This window comes from Cervus elaphus, chromosome 23 (assembly GCF_910594005.1).
Source record: "Cervus elaphus chromosome 23, mCerEla1.1, whole genome shotgun sequence".
Classification (NCBI taxonomy): Eukaryota; Metazoa; Chordata; class Mammalia; order Artiodactyla; family Cervidae; genus Cervus; species Cervus elaphus.
In genome coordinates, this window is record NC_057837.1 from 73,851,937 (window position 1) to 73,861,396 (window position 9,460).

The window sequence follows — 9,460 nt, forward strand, 5'->3', positions numbered from 1 at the left end:
GCTACAGTTCATGGGGTAACAAAGAGTTGGACATGACTGAAGTGACTTAGCACTACCACAGGCTCTGGGGAAGTAGAGAATACTTGAACATATGGTTACTGTTTAGAGAAGCTTACAATGTAGACATAAAAGACAATGAAGTTTTCTTTCACAGGTACTATGTACAGGCTCAAGTGCTTCCAGAACATAGGGAAAAAGTAACACAGTCTACACTGTAAGTCAGACACCCCAAATTCCAGCTTTGTCATTTAACAAATGTGCACACTAGTACACTAGTCCAAGTCACTCAATCCCATACCATCCCTTAGCTTCAGTTTCACTTGTATAAAGTGTGGATCAAAAGAAAGCCTGTATCAGAGGATGTATGTATAAAATAAGCTTGTGCATGTCACTGTATTTAAATGGGTACTTTTACCAAGGAATAAATTCCAGTCTGGCTGCTTGAGTAGGATGAACAACAATCTCTGGGTTGCCAGTACAACCATGTTGTAGCTGCTTGGATCACTTACTATGTGATTTTTTTTTTTTTTTGGTATTTTTGTATTAAATTAATTTATTTCTAATTGGAGGATAATTGTTTTAAAATGTTGTGTTGGCTTCTGCCATAAATCTACATGAATGAACCATAGTATACGTATGTCCCCTCCCTTTTGAACCTCCCTCCCACCTCCTACCCCATCCCACCCGTCTAGTTTGTCACAGAGCACCTAGCTGAGCTCCCTGTGCGATACAGCAACTTCCCATTGGCTATCTGTTTTACCTACGGTAATGTATATGTTTCAGTGCTACTCTCTCAATTCATCCCACCCTCTCCTTCCCCTGCTGTGGCCATAAGTGCTTTCTTATCACTAAGAGCAGAAGGTTTGCCTCTGGGAAGCAGACAACGGGAGAGATGACAGGGTGTGGGGGTGAATGAGTATTACCTCCAGGTTATGCATCTTGGTATGCATCCTGTTTGAGAAGCAAGCACAGTTAACTTAAATTGGGGACATGGTTAGTATAGTGAGTCTATGAAAACTGGAAGGTAAGCATTGTATGTCCTGTCCAGGCAGTTAACAGGTGAGAAAGATGAGAAGGAGATTGAGCTTTAATATAATGTAAGATGTGAAAGGTGAACATCATTACTTCGCACAAGATACTGGTAAAGGGTTTCACAGGAGGTTCAGTGTTATAGAATCCACCTGCCAAGCAGGAGATGCATGTTCAACCCCTGGGTTGGGAAGACCCCGTGGAGAAGGAAATGGCAACCCACTCCAGTATTCTTGCCTGAGAAATCCCATGAACAGAGGAGCCTAGCAGGCTACAGTCCGTGAGGTTGCAAAGAGTCAGACAGACTTAGTGACTAAGTCACCACTACCACCACTGATAGAACCTCCTTTTTCATGGCTCACCATCTCTTCAAATCACTGCTGAAGACCAGAAACTGGAGTTGTAATCAATTTGCATGCCCAAGGGCAAACTTGCCAGGTGATCTTAATTCCAAGAGAAAACCAAATGTCTTTCAGTGACCTTGAATAGGGTATTTCCAGACTACCGTGGCAAATGTGTAAAGGCCTGTGAAGACAAGCTCTTTAATTTCCCCTAATTCAATGTGAACCTCTCACGCAGATCCCTGCTCGATGTCGATCAAATTTGGCAGCTGCTATGAAGTTCACTTCAGATATTTCTACAACCAAACCTCCAAATTATGTGAAAGTTTTGTCTACTCTGGCTGTGATGGCAATCTTAACAACTACAAGCTTAAAATAGAATGTCAACTAGCCTGTGAGAAAGATTTCAAAAAGTAAGGGATTTAATGTTATCCTTGGTTATTGGGGAGTGGAAAAGGAGAGGCTCTGAGATCCCAGGACAAATCCTGGCTGGGGAGGGGAAGTGGCATGATTGTCATAATCAAAACATTTAACAGTTGGGTTGGATCTCATAATCACTTGTCAGTTTGCAGTTAGGAAATCAAAAGTCCAGAGAGAAAATTACAGCCATCATTTACCACCAATTCTGGGTACTACACTAAGTAATTACATATATTGATAGAATTTAAAATTAAAATCACCCTAAGATAGGTGTGTATCATTATTTTTATATGGCAGATGAGGAAACAAAGTCCAATAGAGGTAACTAACTGGCCCAAGATCACATTAATAAATGGCATGGCAAGGTTTCTAACCAAATCTGGTCATCCATGGCTGAATCATCTTACATGCACAGGATCACCCAGACCCAAACCTTGAACTCCAAGACCTGTGAACTTCTCGTAGCAACATGCTGTTTTATACAGCTAAGCTCCCAGCCCACACCTCACCATTGCCCAGTCATAAAACTAGAAGGAGGTCCACAGAGCTAACAGGGCTATGGTGTAGGTGATCTCTAGGAAAGTGAGATGGAACATGGCCTTATGAATACTTCAAAAGCAGAAAATCTGTTTTATTTATTTATTTAATATCCCTAGTGACTCTTTGTAGCACCTGGCACATAGAAGACAATGGCTAAGTTTTGAGGGAATGAAAGAGAGATTAATGAAGAATGAAAGTTTAATCAATGGAAGTAGAGGGACACTGAAAGAGATGCAATCCTCTGGGCTTTCCCTGAGATAAAAATGACCTAACATAGTCCAGGGAGACTTTACAAAACCTATAACCTGTTTCTTTTGTTTCTTTGTTTGTTTTGCTTAAACAGGTCATCTGAGGAAGCATAAAAAATGCTGGAGCTTATTGATACACCGTCTGAAGCAAAGCTGTGGGGAAAGTCAGACCAGTTTTAAGATCTTTGTAAACCCCATAATCCTTGAAATGTGCATCCGTTTACTGTTTTCCTAATGTTAGTGTTGTGTTTCCTGAGAAATAACTGTATGATCATTAAAATGAAAGAATGTTGTGTGTGAGCCCTTCTTCCTCTCTGCATATCCCACCCCACCCCCCACCCCTTTATCCAGAGCTGGAATGTGAGCTGGTCCTAATCCATTACTCCCTACTCCTTCCTGAACCATTCCTCATGCATATAGTCAATGCTCATACTGTTGGAGATGTGATGAGCCAAATCCGGATGGGTTTGCATCACTTCACCTCTCAGGCTGAGTAGATAGTAGAACCAAAGTACCAAATCTACACTACTCTTTGTCCTTGAAATCAAACCAAGCAGTGACCCTGAAACTCAAATGAAATGTTCTTGCACTCATAACAAATTTTTCTTCGCAGTGTCTTCTGATTCATATTCACCAAGCCAGGAGTCCCAATTTGTTTAACTATCTTCCTGATATCATCTCTATTTATCACAGTTATTGAATACTTGGACATTTTTCAGTGCCTCCATCACTGACATTTGACTTGGCTATTCTCAGTGCTGAGAAAAGAACTCTCAGCTTCAGTTCAGTGAGTGTGCTTTAGCTCCCAAGAGAGTGACCATCCTGACACTGTTTGCCAAGTCTTCTGAACACAATGCTCCAAGGTTCCACATGACCATGATCTTCCCAGCTGCAGGACACTCAGCTTAGCCATCTCATTTCTGAATTTCTTTAGGCATCCCTTCCGTGAACCCCTTCCCTGTCTGTCTTTTTGATGGAGTCCAATCCTTCAACTGTGAATCACATCCTGCAGCACCAGTCACTAGGGCCAATGTCAGGGGCATTATGAACCAGTGAAATCTTGTCACTAGACATGCAAGTTTGGGTCTCTGCTCAGTCTTAAGAATAAGAAAACAAGTCCGCTAAACTGAGACAATTTTCTGCAAAACTTCTGATTACTTCAAGATGAGACTCTCATCCAGACAGGGTTTACTCTGAATATATGTACATTCCAACTTAGGTGAAGACTCTAGAATTACAAATCATTCTTGAACCCCATCAGCCATAGGAGACATGCTATGGAGCCTGAAATATAGGCACTGGGCTAATCTGATTGGTCCGCAGAAATGAAAGTTCTGAGATTTTCCTATGGTGAGACATGAAACTGGGTGTCCCAGAGTAGAAGGTTTGTTGGGTACAAAAATGCATAACATATTCCCTTAGACTGTCTGCTTCCTCTTCCAGTCAACTCCTGGAAAAGCCAGAGAAGTGAAAAAAAAAAGGTATGTAAATACTAATAACTAAACTCAAGACTAAGAATCCTTTGAGGAAAGAGGGCAGTTATACCTTGGGGAGGAAAGGATATTTTGATGCCCAAGACAGTTGGGGACCAAAAGTGGAAGAATGACTTGGATGATGGCTTTTAACTTGTGTTATCCTCCTCAACACAAAAATCTGAGTCTGTCAGTGTTTTCCTTGTCTCCTTGGCAAAGCAGTAATAGCCCCAAGATACCACAAGGGCAACTGAGATAACATGTGCAGCCCCAGCGCCCAGCTAGAGTAAGGTGTGCATAAAAACAAGTGCAATTGGGCTTCCCTGGTGGTCCAGCGGTTAAGAATCTGCCTGCCAGTGCAAAGGACACAGGCTCAGACCCCTGGTCCAGGAAGAGCTCACATGCTAGAGAGCAACAAAGCCCGTGTTGCCGCAACTGCTGAGCCCATGCACCCTAGAGCCAACGTTCCACAAGAGAAATCACTGCAGTGAGAGGCCCACACACCACAACTAGAGAATAGCCCCAGCTTGCTTCAACTAGAGAAAGTCCTCATGCAGCAATGAGGAACAAGTGCAGCCATAAATAAATAAATGAAATAAAAAACTGATGCAATTGGACTAACCAGACACAGAGTTTATTGTTTTGTCTTCTTCCTATATGCACCGAAGGTCCAACTGTCACGTCCATATGTGACTACTGGAACAACTATAGCTTTGACTAGACAGACCTTTGTTGGCAAAGTGATGTCTCTGCTTTTTAATACACTGTCTAGGTCAAAGTTTTTCTTCCAAGGAGCAAGTGTCTTTTGATTTCATGGCTGCAGTCACCATCCAAAGTGATTTGGGAGCCCAAGAAAAGAATATCTGTCACCATTTCCACTTTTTCCCCATCTATTTTCCATGAAGTGATGAGACCAGAAGCCATGATCTTAGTGTTTTTTTTTGTTTGTTTGTTTTCTTTTTTGTTTTTTTAGATGTTCCTTCCAAGTGTCACCACACCGGTATAATAAGAGCCTCCTCTGGTCCACTAAGAGCCAGTGTTACCAAAGGAAAAAAACCATTGCAGTTCCAATCCGAGTGACCTTTAACCTCAGAGATGCTCTTAGAGTTAGAGCTCCAACGAGTTTCCGAACTTTCGATTCCTAGCGAGGCTAGGCGCTTCCTGACTACCAATTCCAGTTTGAGACCTAGACCACAGAAGAGTAGCAACATAGATCACAAGCCCCTTGAAAGCCTATGATCCGATAGATTAGGTTAGTACTTCTAGTTCCCAAGGAGTTATGAAATGGTCAAAGAGACCGAAAAGTTTGACCGGGAAAGGAGGGTTCGGTGCACACGCTTTGCCCGTTTCTGGTCGATTCCCGAAGGAGACATTGGTTGCCTCTTGGCATTGGCAGGTCGGTATAAACCCCCGACAGGTTTCTGCCATAAGCCTTATGAGGTCACCGCGGAACCGCAGAGCAGGGCTCCTCACTTGCTTCGCACAGGACGTTTCATTCATTCACACAAGCACACCGTGGAGTTAGTAAAGTACAGCGGAAAACGTGTTCGCTAGGAGAACAAAGAACTAGAGCTCCAAGCATCCTCACCTTGTCCTGAAGGATCCCGGACGAGCCCCCAAGATGAAAGGTTGTTGCTGAACAATAAGATGTGGGATTCTTGGCCTCCGGAGGAGACGAATTCAATCTGGGGCCAGAGACAAGGCTGGATGGCTCAGAGCTTTTGTGTAATAAAGTTTTATTAAAGTATAAAGGAGATAGAGAAAGCTTCTGACATAGGCATCAGGAGGGGGCAAAAGAGTACCCCCGATCTTAGTGTTTTGAATGTTGAGTTTTAAGCCAGCTTTTTCACTCTCCTCTTTCACTTTCATCAAGAGGCTCTTTAGTTCCTCTTCACTTTCTGCCATAAAGGTGGTGTCATCTACATATCTGAGGTTATTGATGTTTCTCCTAGCAATCTTGAGTCCAGCATGTGGTTCATCCAGTCCAGCATTTCACATGATGTACTCTGCATATAAGTTATATAAGCAGGGTGACAATATACAGCCTTGATGTACTTCTTTCTCAATTTTGAACCAATTTTCTGTTCCATGTGGAGGCTGAGCCAAAGTGGAAACAACACCCAGTTGTGGATGTGTCTGGTGGTGAAAGTAAAGTCCATTGTTGTAAAGAGCAATATTGCATAGGAACCTGGATTGTTAGGTCCATGAATCAAGGTAAATTGGATGTAGTCAAATAGAAGATGGCAAGAGCTAACATTGACATTTTAGGAATCAGTGAACTAAAATGGACAGGAATGGGTGAATTTAATTCCGATGACCATTATATCTACTACTGTGGGTAAGAATCCCTTAGAAGAAATGAAGCAGCCTTCATAGTCAACAAAAGAGTCTGAAATACAGTATTTGGGTGCAGTCTCAAAAATGACAGAATGATCTCTGTTTGTTTCCAAGACAAACCATTCAGCCTCACAGTAATCCAAGTCTATGCCCCAACCACTAATGCCAAAGAAACTGAAGTCAAATGGCTCTATGAAGAACTCCAAGTCTTTCTAGAACTAACACCAAAAAAAAAAAGATGTTTTTCTCATCACAGAGGACTGGAATGCAATAACAGGAAATCAAGAGATACCTGGAGTAACAGGCAAGTTTGGCATTGGAGTACTAAATAAAGCAGGGCAAAAAACAGGGGAGGATAATAGTTGTAATTAATTTCAGTCAATTTCAGCTCTTAGGGGAGCAGCAGCTATGTATTCCCCACCCCCACCCACATGACAGACAACTGTGCACGTGTTCCTGGAGAAGTTTAAACACAGCTGTGGCAGCCAACTTGGGCGAAAAGAATTCTGTTCTCCAAATATCAGGGATCTATGCTCTGCCTGGCGATTGCCGCTTCTGATCTCGTAAAGAAGCACCTCCTCTCATTGTTACAAGCCCTTCCCCCTCTGGTCAAAGTGACTTCCAGGGCCAGTGCCCGTTTCCCTACACTTCATTTCTCTCTTTCTGGGAGCCAGACATTTAAAAAATAACTACGTATATAGGAGAAGTTAGAAAGTGAGAATGCATGTCCTGGAAAGGGCTCAGAAAAAATGTGAAAATATTGTAAGCTTTCATTTCAGACTGATCCTCAACATAGGGACAGACTAAAGCAATCAAAAACAAACAGAAACAAAACAGCACTCACAAAAACAGTAACAAAATAAAATCACTCCCTAGGGAAGGGAGAGATATGGATTTCCAGAGTTACCACATTATTAGATTCAAATGCCCGATTTTTGTAAAAAAAGAAAAAAAGTCACAAGGCATACAAAGAAATATGAAAGCTTTCTTAATAAATCAATAATAATTGTCCCTGAAGAAGATCTGATGGAAGATCTGCTAGAGAAAGATTTTTTAAGACAACTGTCTCAAAGATGCTTAAAGAGCTTTCTGGACCTGGCTAAGGAGGAGGCGCCATCTTTGGAGTTGACATTCACCACAACAAGGACCAAACGGTTCCACGCAAGGAGCCCAAGAGCCAGGACATTTACCTGGGGCTGTTGGTCAAACTGTACGGGTTTCTGGCCGGAGGAACCAACTCCACCTTCAATTAGGTCGTCCTGAAGAGATTGCTCATGAGCCATACCAACTAGCCACCATGGTCCCTTTCCCGGATGATCCGGAAGATGAAGCTTCCTGGCCGGGAAGGCAAAACAGCTGTGGCCGTGGGGACTGTAACCGATGATGTTCATGTCCAGTTCAGCCCAGTTCAGTTCAGTCACTCAGTCGTGTCCGACGCTTTGCGACCCCATGAACTGCAGCACGCCAGGCCTCCCTGTCCATCACCAACTCCCGGAGTTTACTCAAACTCATGTCCATCGAGTCAGTGATGCCATCCAGCCACCTCATCCTCTGTCGTCCCCTTCTCCTGCCCTCAGTCTTTCCCAGTATCAGGGTCTTTTCACTGAGTCAGCTCTTCGCATCAGGTTCGTGTCCAGGAGGTGCCCAAACTGAAGGTTGTGTGCTCTGCGAGTGAGCAGCCGCGCCCAGAGTCACAGCCTCAAGGCAGGGGACAAGATCCTCACCTTTGACCAGCTGGCCCTGGCCTCTCCCAAGGGCTGTAGCACTGTCCTCCTCGCTGGTCCTCACGAGGGCTGAGAGGTGTACAAGGCATTTTGGCAAGGCCCCAGTAACCCGGCATAGCCACCCCAAACCCTATGTCCGCTCCAAGGGCCGGAAGTTCGAGCGCGCCAGAGGCCGACGAGCCAGCCTTGGCTGCAAAAACTAACCCAAGAGTCTACCTTGTTATTAAAAAGATTTTGGATGCAAAAAAAAAAAAAAAAAGTTCAAGGAACTATCTTGAAGAAAGTCAATACAATGAATGAATAAAATGGAAATATCAATAAAGAGATTTTTTTTAACTAAAAACAAACAGAAAAGAAATTCTGGAACTGAAAAATACAGGAACTGAAATGAAAAAGTCGTTAGAGGGATTCAAAGGCAGATTTAAGCAGGCAGAACAAAAAAGCAGTGAACTTGAATGATGATAGAAATTATCAAGTCTGAAGAACAGAAACAAAAAAATGTCTGTGGTACATTATAAAAATATATCAAAATACTCATTGTGGGAGTCCCAGAAGGAGAAGTGAGAGAGAAAAGGGAGAGAGAGTTTTTGAAGAAATATGACAGAAAACTTACAAAATTTGGTGAAAGATATGAATATAAATATCCAAAAAGTACAATAAACTGCAAGATGAACAAAATACATATCTCTTATAGATAAACAGATTTTCTTCTCTTGGCCAAATTTTGAGTTCATGAGTGATGAGACCATGTCATCTGAGTCTTCTGTGTCTCTCTACCCTTTCTCTTTTCCTCTAGACCTAGGACATACATAGCCCGTCGAGATTAAATCATAACAATCAGCATGTCTGGAAGGAATTCCTCCATGTTCTGAGGTTGATAAAAAAAAAAAAACAAGGAAATATATCCTAAATTGCAAAGACTTTCAGCTAGTGAAACCATCATCATTTCTCCAAAGTTCCATTCTAGTAGATGAGATTGAATCAAATAATTAGTTAGTAATTATCATTAACAAATGATTAGTAGCAATACTACTAACTATAGTGTTATGGTATATTATAGTATTATAACTATAGTTACAATAGTATAACAATCAAGTAGTATATAAATAAATACAACATAAATAAAAGTACAGCTTTTATAAGTGTTACCAATGACGGGTACATATTGCTATAAAATTATAGAAAAGAGGGCTTGCCCTGATCAGGGAAGCCATGGAAAGGTTAACAGAAGGAATCACAACTGAGTCAAAACCTAATGGATGACACAGAGGAATGATGAGATAATAGAAGAACAGGCAGAGACAATACCATCTCTAAAAATGTCATGGTTGAGAAAGTGATGGGTTTAA

The 9,460-nt window shown here is 42.1% G+C and overlaps 1 pseudogene; it reads left to right on the forward strand.

The window, feature by feature from the left end:
* The window catches only part of LOC122681129, a 31,763-nt pseudogene extending 23,393 nt beyond the window's left edge, over positions 1-8,370 (forward strand).
* Positions 8,371-9,460: the final 1,090 nt, after the last annotated feature.